Raw genomic sequence first — 14610 nt, 5'->3', positions numbered from 1 at the left:
CAAAACTTTGACCAAAACGAGAGTTATCCCCACTCCCCACTCTCTCTCTCTCTCTCTCTCTCTTTCTGTCTCTATTGTCCTACGAGTCTCTGTCGACCCATCAGCCTTTGTGCGTGTCAATAAATGAAGCGTGATTGATTACGTGGTAAAGTTTTCTGGGCAAATTCCATGCCATGTTTATGACAGCACTGCGCAAGCTGGCCCAAAACTTTCCTGGGGCTGGGCAGCACCTGTGCGAGCAGGTGTAGCAGCAGGCTTTACTGTTAACGTTTATTGTTTGAATTTCATGTATCCTCTATATATATATTTATTTTATTTTTATTTTTTATTTTTTTTTGTCTTTTGTTTTGCTGTTGTCCTCGCGGCAAGCCGGCCACGCCTGTCAAAATATTTTGTCAGCCATTTTTATGCAAATGAAATAAATTTTGCATAAAAAGTCAAACATCAACAGAGATTTATGACTTGTTGAAACTTTGGCATAATTTCATAAATATTTAAACCTTTTCCTGGGCAGGACAACAGCACACACACACACACACACACACACATACAAAAAAAAAGGATCATTATGTTTATGATGATGTGCAAATATTTGCGCTTATTACGCAGCTGAAAGCAGCTGGACAACGAACCAAGCCAAACCGAACCCGACCAAGCCAAGCCTAACCCAACCAAACCGAGCCCAGCTGCTGGCCATGGTTGCATTAGGCCCCGCCCTAATCGCATGCCGGCACGCCCTAATTAATGGTCAAACAAATTCAGACGGAAATCGGCTTACAATTTCCCGAGTCACTCTCTGACCTCGCATTTAACACGATTAATCCACTCTAATTAATCGAGCCACAATAATTGCATTCATCCTCTCTATCGTATCAATTTACATGCAATAACAGCAAATTGCATACGTGTGCATGTGTGTGTGTGTAAGGGTGTGTGACCTCTTGCTCTCTATTTGCTGTGACCTGGCCACACGTTGTTTAGAGTTCTTTTGAACCATAGAAATATGAGCTCAATGAAACCAATTATGAGGTTTTCATTTGATCCATTTTAAACAGATAAATTGAGCTTAGAATACGTTTTTTTATGTGCTTAGGTCAGTGGGTTTCTTTGATGTATGTGACCCAGTCACAATTTCTAATGAATTAAATTGTGCTTGGAGCTCTTAAAGCAATTAGAATTTAATGAAATTAAAAAATAATAAAAATTTAATGAAATTAAAAAATAATAAAATACATATAATTTTCATTTACGGTTCTCAAGATTTGTATATTGATAGAAAATGAATTTAATTTAGACAAATGAATTGTATTTTATCTTTATATTGAAATAAAGTTTGTCAATGCCTGGAAAGGTAACAGAATGGGTCATTCTTTTTCAATTGCTGAAGATTTAAGCCTGATTAAAGCTGAAGACACGATTGAGTACCTAGTTCTAGGTACAGGTAATATACAGAACTGTCCATATTCGACGGACTCATCTCGCAACCCTACTCAGTTTTTATTTTTTTATAATTTTTTTTCATGAAGGTAGTATTGCAAGTGAAGTTCTTCGAACAGAACCGCTTAGCCTCCTTCTCTCTGTCCTTCGTCCTCCTCGCTTCTCCTTCTCTCACCCTGAATTTTGCCGCCTTTTGGGCTTTTGCTCTCTTTTAAAAATGTTACTTCTAATCTGAGTGCTACTCTCTTAATCATTAGCTCTACAATACTTCTCTACTCAATGCTTGTTCTATTCTAGTATTTCCAGGAAATACTCACAACTCTTTCATTTGCATCGACTAAAAGAATTATTGACTGTAACCTATAACTACGAATCCCTTTAGCTTTGCTCACGCTTTGACTTAATGGTTTAGCCTTAGCTTAGCGCTAGTCTTCATATGGCCAAAGCTCTCCAGTTGTTATTCCAATTAAATGCGTGAGTCAGGCAGACAGATGCTCTATAGGTGGTCGAAAGTGTAAGTGCAGCAGGAAGAGAATGTGAGAGAGTTAGACTGAAAATTAAAGTATCAAAGCCAAAACCTGCTTAGGCAGTTTAGAAATTATCTATATAAGAGGCCAGCTGGGCTTTAATCTGCTGAGAGAAATATCCCTAACTACTACCACTAAACTAGGGCATTTCTTAGTCGAATACTCTTTAATAAGTCGGTTTTTTAACCCTTATCTTAGAGCTTTGCTTTCTAAGCCTTTCCAAGCCACATTAAAGCCGATGGTCGTGCATGGAAAGCGTGAGCCCGCATTGATTTAAATATTAATTAGCTATTGCAAGCGGAAATGTGTGTGTGTGCGTGTGCGTGTGTGTGTAAGTTTGTGTGTGTTGCATGTGGCTCTGATAGTCACTTCAATTAATGAGCGCGTCGCTAATTGCAGACAGGCCAACGGCATGCAATAACTCAATTGCAGCCTGCGCTTTGGGCTTGTGTGTGTGTGTGTGTGTGTGTGTGCGACTAGAGCACGCCAAGGACATACCACACACACACACACACACACACAAACAACCAGCACAACCAGCTCAACATACCAACAATAAACAACATCAGCAGGAGTCGGGGCAGCAGCAGCAGGAGTCGGCAGGAGTTGGCAGGGGCAGCGGCTGCGGCAGCGTCAAATGGATGGCAATTGCGACACGCATTTAAGCTGCCGCAGCTGTTGGGCTCGATAAGCGTCACGTAAGTTGGCAGGAAGCGAGCGCCGCTTATCGCTTGCAACATTTCAAGTTAATTTATTTTGCGACTTTGATCCTGGCAGGCAAATAACTTTTCATATAAATTTGCAAAAGCCCGCTTGACGAGCAGCTAGACGCGGTGGGGGTAGCCAGAAAGGAAAAACAAAATTTATCAACGGCCAATAAATTGCGCAACTTGTGATTCAAAATATTTGCAGAAAACTGTCAGCTGTCCCAATATAAAAAGCTGAAGCACTTGCCAGCCAAAGGACATGCGTGTATGTGTGTGTGTGTAGCCACAAAGCAATAGCTGACGAGTGTTTACAAATAAGCACAGTTTCTCCAACTCCCTCTCTCTCTCTCTTCCTCACTCTCTCTGTGCGAGTCGAGGATTGTGGCTGGTCAGAGCTTAGCTGGCTGACAAGTGATTACACGATTGCTGCTCAGGTCCTGGGGGTTGCCAGGACGACCGCTAGCAAAGTTGCCATTCCATGCCGTTCCATTCCATTTCGTTCCGAGTGCCAGTTAACAAACAGAGGCCCCAAAGCGCGCTGCTGTCATTGTTGTTGTTGCTGTTGCTCCTGCTCCTGCTCCATTTGCCCTGACATGAGCCGTCAAGATAAGCAACTGGGACAACAACAAGGATAATTTAGGATTGCCGCCGGAACCCAAAGCAAAAACTTATCCGAAATACACTTATTTATTAACTGCGAGTGCAACTGAATCTAAATGAATTGTGTCTCACAGCTGACCAGAAATTATTTACTATTCAACTCTGCTGCTGGCCTGTGGCTGACGAAAAGCAATTAAAGCCAGCTGCAAGTGCTGTGAACTAGGCGAAGCATTTGAAGAAGTGCAGCTCTAGGTTAGAGTCTATTCATTTGAGAAAGATTTTAAAAAGTTTGGTCTTTAGCAAATATGAAACGGATATTTGGAATGGGCTGAGCTTGGGGGCTTTGATAATAATAATTTATAATTTATGTACTGTATAGGGAGTTTTCAGAATGTGTCTCACTTTGTTGGCCACGCCTACATTAAGCATACTGCTTTAACAGAACTTGGGCTAGAGCTTAATAGGATGAATAAATACTTTAGCAATGAAAAGAGTAAGAGAGTAATAAATAAGTATAAAGAAAAAATGTTTCACATGAATTGGAAGGATTTTTACATATCTTATTTATATCAATATCATTATTTTAATATTTATGCCTGAAGGCCTTTATCGCTCTGGCTTAAAACTTGTTATTTAGAATTAATTCTTTGTAACAACACAAATATTAATATAAATATAAATAATTCTTAATATTAATATAAATATAAATAATTCTAAATATTAATATAAATATAAATATTAGTTAAATTATCATTATTTAAATATTTTTAATATGAATTCAACATATTTTATTTGTATTTTATTTTTTTTTTGTAATATTTGTATAATTAATCTGATATATTTTCTTGCATCAGTAATTTTTTTTTTTTTTTTTTTTTTTTTTTTTTTTTTTTTTTTGTATCAGTAAAATTATCAATTTGATATTTTAATTAAGACCTCAACATAATTTCCATGTATCAGTAATATTATGTTTATTTAATTCGTATTTGCTTAATATATGATTTAATTTGATATATATTTTCATCAACATTAGTATCATTATTGGAATATGTAACGCAAATATTTAATTGGCATCAGTAATATTATCATTATTTAATTTATAGTTGATTTGATTGCTAAATATTTGAATTTCGTCAGCATTATTTGTTTTACAGCACCTTTCGTTGTTAAATATTTTAATTGCTATTATCATTATCATCATGACCATCAGTGTTTGATGCATAATAGTCCTTATTATTATTATTAACTGCCTTTGAATTAGAATTGAATTTATTTCTTGCTTAGCAGCTTTGCCAACTGCAACTATTTCTAATTTCTCATTTAAAATCTTTCAGATGCTTCTGCCTTTGGAACTGTTTCCGTTCTGCACAACTTAACGGCGCATACCAGTACGTGTGTGTGTGTGTAAATGTATTTGCGCCATTTGCCATGGACAGCCATTGCTCCGCTGCTAATGCAACAAATACAAATAACTAGCGAAGGCAACAGACGTCGCAGCACGACGAGCAGATATCCTAAGCCAAGGTGAGCTTATGCTTTAAGTAAATTTAAAGATCAGCCAGATATATGTATGTATATGTATGTGGCTTCTCTTTGAGCTCTGCCACAAAGGACATTAATGCGGCAACGCTTGAACCCTTTCTTTGTTATGTTTAATTTTGTGTTGTCACATAAGCCTTTTTTTTTAGCTTTTTTCCCGCTGCAGGGTATAATAAGCGGCACTCGCCATCTCTGTCGCTGCCAATGCCAAGCTGCCACGCCCTCAACGCCCCTGTTGGCGCCCTGCAGCAATGCGCTTTGTAGCTGTTGAGATTTTATAGCTTGCATTTGTTTCACGCTCACTCGACGTCAACGGCATTGACACACATACAAACACACACAAATGCCAACATTTGTGTTGCTTGCACACACACACATACACACACACACACATACATATACACATACGCTTAGATACGCTCATATGTGCATTCAATTTACGATGCGCTGCAAATGAAATTTTGTTTGTTCGTTTCGTCGACATTTTGAACTTTCGCTTTGGCCCCATTTCCGTTGCCCAGTGTTCAGCTGCTTATGTTGTATAGTGTAGAGTACAGTGTACGCTGAGTGCAGTGTTTGCCGCAATTTGCGCTGCATTTTGTTTTCGGTATTCGCAATCTTGTGCATTATTGTTATGATGCCCCGCCCCCAAATGGCGCTAATGCAATTTTATGGCCAACTCAACCGGAGCAGCCAGAGCAGCTGAACGAGCGCCCATATTTATGGCAAATTGTTTATGCCCGAGATTGCTTCATTAATTTCCACTTAGCTACCAGCTCTCACTCTCTCACACACACTGCAACAAACTAGCTGTGTGTGTGTGTGAAGTGAGAAACAATTAAAGAAGCAGCAGACTGTGTTAATCCCAACCAGACGATAGAGCAGCGCAGCCAACAGCAGTTCGAGTGAGTGTAGCGAGAAGCTTTGGATAAGTGCATGCAGGTAAACAACAAATTGAAGAACTTCAGCTCTGTTTGCTAAGCTTTTGAGCTTAGTTACGTCTAGTTTCTCGAATAACTTCTCGCTCAGCTTCTGCTTAAGCCCTATTCGTGCTTGCTGTTCCGTTTGCTCATCAAGTTGCTCTCTTAGCTTACCAGCTTGCTTATCAGCATCTTATTCGCGCCACAATTAATGTAGAGTTTTCCCACACATTTCCTCAGCTGCACTGAACTTCTCTTTAAGTTTCTTACTTAACTAGGAATAATTTTAGAATATCCTATGCTCCATCGATTGCAAACAGCTTGCTTTTCATCTACTCTATCTCAGCACGCTTCTCCCTTCATTCTTCCCCACCGCAGTTTAGCTTCTTCTCTTTTGGTGTCGTCCCATCCAGCTTCGCTCATTGTCTTTGACTTAATGCTAAGCCTCTTCGAACGGTTTGCTATATTTCTTTTCCATTCTGTTTTAGCATCTCTCATGGCCCGAGTCCTTAGATCCCTTTCTCATTTTCATTCTGCTTTAGATTTTGTGCATAGTTTTTTTTTGCTGAATTTCCTCGTTTCATTTACCCCTTTTTCACTCAGCCGCTTTTCCTTCAACGCCCGCTCTCGTTTTAAGCTAGGCTTAGTGTTCAGCTTCTCATTAACTTTCTCTCTATCAGCCATGCTCTGACTCGGCTCATCTTTCAGCTGCTCGCTTTGCATATTGTGGGACTTTTTGGTAAGCTTGTTGGCCTATGCTCGCTTCTCTCGCAACATTTGCTTATCTCTGGCCTTATCATTTAAGTTTCTCTCTCATTTTAGCTTCTCGCTTTATACTGTCCTGCATAATGTTTGCTTCTCATTTTACTGTCGCTCTGCTTTGCTGATTTGATGCCCTTGAGGCAGCAGGTACTATAGTATTAACTGCTTTCTCTTGACCAAATGCAAGTCATGAATAAATTTCAATAAGTAAATGTCGGCAATGGTCGCTTGTATTTTAAGCATTTTATTTAACATATTTTACGACTGGGCTCCGCTGAGTCGAGTTGAGCCTGTGAGGCTTTATGTGAACTTCATTTTTAACGGCCGCAGCGCTTTAATTTATTGCAGCACGTCTTCCGCACGAGTGTCGCTGTTGCCAACATCATTTTGAGTGGCAACAAAACGCTGACGTTGCCAAGGCCAACAGGCAACAGTCAACAGTCAACAGTCAACAGCCATCAGCCAAACAGCGCGCAGCATAATTGATGCCAATGTCAAACTCAAGTTTGCCAGGCCCTGAGCAGAGGCAGATGCAGAGGCAGAGGCTCGGGCTCAGATTCGGGCTCAATTCACATTCTCCAGTTCTCTTCTCCTCTCTCTCTGTCGCGCTCTGCACTTGATGTATGCCAATGGACAGCGTAATAGAGATGATGCCGCTGCTGTCAGTCCTCTCGCTCTCTCTCGCTCTCTCTGTCTCTTTCACTCTTTCTCTACATGACAGGAAGTATCTTATCCATTTGCATGGCATTAATCGCATAATTTGTGGCAAGCGCTCGTCGCTCTTTAACCCGCCAACTGGCAAATGGAGATTGGCAACTGGAGGCGAATGGCGAATGGCGAAACTGTGAAACACGAATTCAATTAAAGCTGCGGCAACAGCTGCTCTCCAGTTGCTCGGCGAATGAGTAAGCATGCGGCCTAATGATTCTGTTGAAATCTATGCCAGAGGCAGCAGGAGGCAGCAGGAGACAGCAGGAGGCAGCAGGAGGCGTGCCCGCAACCAGGTGCTCCACAGTTGAGGCTTTAGATACGTGCTCTAATGGTGGCATTTGGCGAGCCTAAACAGGCTCTGCTCCTCTATCCATTCCATCTATCTAAGGGACTATTCGCTTTTCTCTCTGCGCTTTCAGCTGTCATTCAGCTCAGTCTGTCTGTCTGTTTGTCTATCTTTCTTTCATTCCATCTGTGCGTATCTTGATAGAGATAGAAATAGAGATAGAGATGGAACTAGAGATTGGACAGAAAACTAGCTGGAGACTTGAGCTGACATAACAAGCTTCTGATATCGCAGCCTATCTGACATGGCTAAGAAGCTAGAGTCGAACGATTTTGTGTACATTGATTCTGCAGGAGATTGAATAAGATATGTATATATCTCAAGTTATTCAATAAAGCACTTTGCATAGATTAAGCAAAAGAAGAACAAGAATACCGTGAAATGTGCGCCAGAAAGTTTTTATGTGATTGCATGCATATGCATATACATATGTAAATGTGTGTATGTGTGTGTATATGTTTCTCTGTATGCAAGCATAGCCTAAATAACAACAAGTTGAGTGATTGCCCGCATTAAGCTGCGCGTCACGCTTGGCTACAGGGCAACTGCAAGTCGAGCACACCCGACTAGAGCAATCTAACTTGTTGTTGTTGTTGTGGTTGTTGTTGTTGTCACTGTCAACCGCAAAAGATGTTGATAAATTAAGTGTGCTGCAAGCGAAGCCATTAGCAAATCCGAAGGCCTTTTGCCTGCAGAAAAGCGCCAGAGAGAGAGAGAGAGAGAGAGAGAGAGAGAGAGAGAGAGGCTGATAGAGCGAAAAAAGCGCAGGCAGAAAAAAACCTCAAAGTTTGTCCGATCCAAAGTCGTTGCCTTGTCAGCGACACCTGCTGTGCGTGCGTGTGTGTGTGTGTGCGTACGTGCACGTGTGTGTATGCTCAAGTTATTTATTTTTGTTTTTTGTTGTTGTTTTTTTTTTTGTGCTTTCTGTTTGGGCCAAAGTAAACTTTGGGCAACTAATAGCAAAAATAATTGCCAGCCTACTTTGGCTCAGGCAGAAGTCAAGTTTCGTGTGTTGAGGTCTTAGACAAATGTTAAGCAGCAGGAGTTACATGTGTGTGTGTGAGTGTGTGTGTGTGTGTGTGAGGGAGGGCATGTCCTTGCACATCAAAACAATAAATATAATGACAACAATCATCAGAGAGACACATAGAGAGAGGGAGGGAGAGAGAGAGATGGAGATGGAGAGTCACTCGCAAAAGCAGCACAAATATTTGTTAACATTTGAGGAAGCAAAACTTTGAAATTCGTTTCACTCGCTGCTAAACGCACAATTTATTTATTTATACCCGAAACAAAACATAGGGCAGGTAGGTGAGCGAGTAAAGGGGAGGGGAAGGTAAACAGTTGGGGGCAAGTTGATCAAATATGCAAATGGCGCTGCGGTGCGGGAGTTGGTGACAGAAATTAAGCATCATAAAAATAACACAAAGCAAAGAAAAGCTGAAAAACAGAAAAAGAAACTCAAGTTGGAAAAGGCAGTTGACATGCGAGCAGACGCACACACACACACACATGCGCCATCTAGCGGCAAGCAAGGTGCGTGTGCGTGCCAAAAATTGCTGAAACACAAACTTATATATAAATATGTACACACACACACATATACAGTTGCCTTTGGGCTTAGCCAGGGGAAATTGATCAAAGGAATGCGTGTGGCATGCGCCAGGACTTGCAGCAGGAGCAGCAGCAGCAGGAGGAGGGGCAGCAGGAGCAGCTATGCGGCACACACTCTCAGCTATGCTGTGGCTGTGGCTGCGGCTAAGGCTGCGGCTGTGGCCGGCTGTAAATTAGATGCCAAGCGCTTAAAGCCGACTTTAAAAACTCGCAAAAGCCACACACGCACACGTGCCACAAGATCGAAGGAGACGGAGCGAGAGAGAGAGAGAGAGAGATAGATATGTTTAGGCATGCCAATGCTGCTGCTGCATAATCAATGGCAAACGCAAATCATTTGCGTTTTTGCTCAAATCAAAACAAAACACGTAGAGCTGCTGCTCCCCGAAGCAAACGAAGAAGATGATGAAGAAGAAGAAGAGAAATGCGCGCTTAATGCGAAACCACAAAGAGTTTTCCTTTTATTTTGTGCTCGGGCGCTTGGGGGCAATTCACTTCGTTGTTGTTGTTGTTGTTGTTGCTGTTATTTTTTCGTATTTCTTTTATTGAACAATTTTTAGATTTTATACTTGTAGCAGAAGCAGCTGCTGCTGCTCCTGCTTGGAATTCAATTTAAGCTGAAAATATTTGGCAAACATTTTTCGTGCCTTGGCACATTTTCAATATATTCATTTTCTCTGTGGTTGCTGTCAAAGTCATGCACGAAGGTTGCATATTTGCAAGTTGGAGGAGAACAAGAAGATCTCACAAATGAACATTTCTAATTTGGAGTGGCTAAGCCAAAATGTGGATTTAAGTTGGAGCTTAGTTTGGCATGAAAACCAATTGGAAAACTCTGCGTGAGCAGGTGAGAGCAAACAGTTCGGCTAAGACAGAGTTTGGGCAAGTGGACATGGCTTAGATATGTGATTAGGCTAAATATATAACAAATAAAGAGGGAGAGAGAGATATTATATAAGGGAAGCGTGAGGAAGGTGAGGCGTGAAGGAGGCAATAATTCGATCTGCTTCACTCAAGCGGCATAAATTTAGCCTGTTTTATTTTGAGTCTCTTCATTACTTAGAAAGGTGGTTCATTTTTATATATATACCCCACATGTCATTCACTCAAAGTGACATGTGCTGTACCCATTTTGACATGTTTCAACTGTCGCCCTCTGCTGTGATTCGGATTCTATTCACCTGTCGTACAGCAACTTGTCTGCAATAAAGGAAACTGAAAATTATGCCCAGCTGTAAACTGAGAAAAGCCATGAAAGAAAGACTCGTGTATCGCATAAAATATCTGTGGAATATCTCAGTTCGCTCGCATATATAAATATTTGAGTGTGTGACGAAATTCACTTTCAATTGCATTACAGCACAATTTTGTCACACAAATAAAAAGGATGAGCGGTAAAAGCTAGTCAACTCACATATTGACAAGGACGAGCTGTGTGTGTGTGGGTGTGTGTGTGTGTTTGAGTGCATTAAGAATTAAAATCTGATACAAAGTAATGGACGCACTCAGATGTACAACAATTGCCATTAAATCAAAGGACATTTCCATTTTGTGTGCGCATAAAATGCCATCGCGGCGTATCAATAAATAACATTTGATGTGCGGCTGCAGCAGCAATGCTCCCCTACCCCTCTCACTCTCTTTATTCCTTTTTATTTATATTTTATTTTATTTTTTTGCACCGACAGCAACCTGTGTACGTAAAAGCGCAGCTCAAACCGAAATTGCTTAATAAGCAGCGCAGCTGTCAAGCAAAGAAAAATAAAGAAAGTATATACCAAAAAATACCAAAAATAAAATACAACAACAAATGGGCGACAAAAATCGTGGCCATCAAATGTAATGGCTCAGCAGCCGCTGCCCCCGCCCCGCCCCCGCCGCTGTCACAGCTTTGTCCCCACGCCAGCAGGAGCCGTGCTATCAATTTCTAGTTGAGTGATCTAAGCAGCCCAAGTGCTGGCCATAAACAATGAAAATGGCCCGCAAATATCTATATATACATACTTATATAAAGCTGCTGGAATGACCAGAAAATACGAAAAAAAAAAAAAAAATAGCCAAAATGTGGAAAATCAAGGTGAAGCGATTTTATATTTCTGCTGCAGGCAGGCAGCAAATTAATTTTAGCTGCCGCTGCCGCTGCCTGCGGTGCTCGCAGATCTAAGATGGGCGTCACGACTTTTGTATTATCGCGAACGCAATTTGCGCCTCATGGAAATTGAATGGCAACAGCAGCAGGAGCAGCAGCAGCCAACCTCCCCCTCCACGCTACAACTGCTGCTCCTGCTTCAGCTCCAGCTCCTGCTACGGCTTCGGCTTCGGCTCCTTTATGTGTCCGCAAATTGCAGCTGCTGTTGCTGCTGCCTCGGGTTTTTCTTGACAATAATCAAAATACAAAACGACAACAACTTTGCTTAGACAGCCAGGGGGGCGTGGCGGGGCTGGGCGGAAAGTTGTGGCAATACTGTTACTGGAGTCCTGTTGTCAGGACTCGCATAGCTCGGCGTCGTCTCATACTAATTGCTTTCAATTTAATGAAAATTTTAATAGAAAAGCGCTTTGGCTGCCAAAAATTGTGCTGTTAGTAAGTGCTTGTTGTTGTTGTTGTTGTCATGGTCGTTGTTGTTGTGGATGTTTGTTGGCATTGCATGCTCGCCTCAGTAGACAACCGCGTCGCCTGGCTGCCCGGACAGGGACACTAAGCTGATGTCGTCGCCGTGGCGTGCATAAAATATATAAAAGACGCAAAACACACATAGAGAATGAGAGCGAGGAGACAGACAACAAGAGAGAGAGAGAGAGAGAGAGACTGAGAAGTGGAGAAGTGCCTTAAATAGTTACAGCACCAGAGAAAGAGAAAGAGGGAGAGAGCAAAGCAAGCGTAATGGAGAGAGAGCTGAAGGAATATCAACAACAATTGTGCCAAAACAATTTGCACTTAATATTGTGCATGAAATTTATTTGGCATACACAAAAGCAAACACACATAGAGAGACTCACACCCACACACACACGCACATGCATAGACACCCTTGGCCAAAAAACTTGATAATCAAAAAGTTTACATTTTGTGGCATGTGCAACTGCATTTCATTTAAGTTTCGTATTTGCATTTTGTGCAGAAAGTTTTTAGTACATGGAACGAGCATAGAAAGAGAGAGGGAGAGAGGCGGACAAAGGACGAGCAAGGCTTATGTCGCTCAATTGTGACACTCACACAGAGACACAGTCTGCCTGCCTGCTGTGCCTCGGCGAGCTGTGTAAAACGTTTGTAAAGCGCCTTTCGAATTGAATCAATCTATGCAGGACTCACAGGACTCGACTGCCAGCTTTGAATAGCGAAAACTTTGTCCAGCTGCCAGCTGATACAGAAACATGTGCATAGCGCGCGCCAAGCGTGTTTTGCGGACGGAAGGAAACGGAAATGATGCCAAACTAAGCGCAAAACTTGCTCAAAGCAACAAACTGTTGCCGCGTGCAGCTGCTCCAAATATATATAAAAGAATGAAAAAAAATAAACTTTGCAAAAAATAACTGCAGGGCATCTACAAGTCGTCTACAAACGCTTTATTGCATTTCTTGCTCTCCATTTACTGTCAGTTGGTTTTTAGTTAAAAAAATCGATGAAATCGATGAAAAGTGTGGCATACTTTTAGGCCGACTCGAATATTTCGTATTTATTGATGTATTTCCTTCAGTTGCTGTTATTGTTGTTGTTATTTTACTAATGCAGCTTAAATTTGTTTATTTTCAGTTTGAAACGAAACCTCCGATGGTCAGGAGTCCAAGAAGATGAAGAAGAACAGTAGCTCAAAAAATACAATTTGAGCCGTTTTAAAAAATAATAACAAAATGTTATATATGTGTGCTTGAATGTGTGTATTTTATTGTACAAAAATTTGTATTGTGAAAAATATAAAAATAAAAATATAAAAATAAAACAATAAGTTTAAATAATCTACAGACTTTTATTTAAGCAGAAGGTAGCAAAAAAAAATAGGGTATTTTGAAAAGTTCGTTGCATTTGCAAAAGGCGCACGCCTTAGCAGCTTCGCAGTCTATAAATTCTTACTTTTTAAATTTTCGTTGCATACCCGAAAGGGGCATATGAGGCGCAATATAACAAATTCGTTGCATACCGAATAGGGCAAAACCTTGCAACTGCGTGATCCACGAATTTTATCGAAATTTCAGCCAAAGCAGCAGGCAAACAAGAACTGTAGAAATTTGCCGAAAATTCTTCGATTAAAATAATGCGATAATGAAAATTCTTGGATGACAATCGGTAGAACCTAAGTCTGGGTGTTGAATGGTGCACGTCCTTTGAGTATCCTTAAGGACATTCCCCGGCTTTAGCTGTGGCAAAAACGACTATTTGGTAGGTAAAACTAGCTCTAGCTCGGCCAAATCCTTGCGCAGGACATGCGGACTTTATGCTCTCGGATCGTGAGGACAGCCTCCACGGATCTGCATCATAATATAATGGGGTCATCTAAGAATCCAGGACTTGTATATTTTCTGCTTCAGCTGGCTGCAGAGGCCAAGGAAATGGCCCAAAACGCACAAAATGATTAATATCTTGATAACCAGCGGCACGATTGTGATGAAACTTGGGCAGTTGGTAGCTCTGGTGACCACAATCAGTTTGGCATAAAACTTGCCAGGATGTGCAAGGATATAGCGAAGATATACGCATTTTTCACTGTAATAAAATGTCCTTATATCTCAGCTTTGGAAAGGATTTCGAATCCTTTTTTACAATTTCTTACCAAGACTGACAGGCACTTTCTATGTTTCAAAGGACATCATCGTAGTCCTTTTAATGACTGAGTTAATGTGCAGTTTGCCATTTTTTGGCCATTTTTCGAGCATATCCCTTACAAAAATATTTAAAATTTTTTTTGTCGAATTTCGAAAAATTTTAAATGCCAATCGAAAGTTTTGCTTCCCAGCAACTGGAAAACACAAATCCTTTTGGATTGCAGAAGGACATGGGCGAGGTAGAGCTATAGAAAATTGTCCTTTTTTAGAAAATAAGCTCTAACTCGGCCAAAACCTGACGCATTTTGACGAGACAAGTCGCGTTGGGTTCGTCGAAGCAAGCTTTATCGAACTGCATTAAAATTTCATGCTGCTCTCTAAGGATCAAAGGATGTCCTTTAGTGATATAATGCGCATAGCTCGTGCATAGCCTTGTGTATCCTGGCGATTTTTATGTCAAGTTAAGGGTATTAACTTTAGCTAATGTCTGACCAAAGGACATTCGGTTGGTCCTTTCCATTTTAAAGTTATTCAGACTTTGATTATTTTTGACTAGATGTACCTCTATGTTTATTAGTATTAAGTCTTTGTAACCTTAATTTAACATGATATATTTACAAGTATTACAGGATCTTAGCGTTATTTTGCAATCGAATTTGTTACACGTAAAATAAGTTAAAGGATAT

The 14610-nt window shown here is 40.8% G+C and overlaps 1 long non-coding RNA gene across 1 annotated transcript in view; it reads left to right on the top strand.

Annotated features, from left to right (window-relative positions):
- The window catches only part of LOC108655100 (uncharacterized), a 134317-nt gene extending 121228 nt beyond the window's left edge, over nt 1-13089 (top strand). The window contains exons 5-6 of the long non-coding RNA XR_016197164.1: nt 4606-4795; nt 12918-13089. This is a non-coding gene — a long non-coding RNA (uncharacterized LOC108655100). The remainder of the gene's footprint in view (nt 1-4605; nt 4796-12917) is intronic.
- Nucleotides 13090-14610: the final 1521 nt, after the last annotated feature.

Source organism: Drosophila navojoa, chromosome 5 (assembly GCF_054131105.1).
Source record: "Drosophila navojoa isolate 15081-1374.11 chromosome 5, UAZ_NAV_1.0, whole genome shotgun sequence".
Classification (NCBI taxonomy): domain Eukaryota; kingdom Metazoa; phylum Arthropoda; class Insecta; order Diptera; family Drosophilidae; genus Drosophila; species Drosophila navojoa.
Note: the sequence above shows the minus strand (reverse complement) of the source record. Positions and strands in the feature narration are given on the sequence as shown.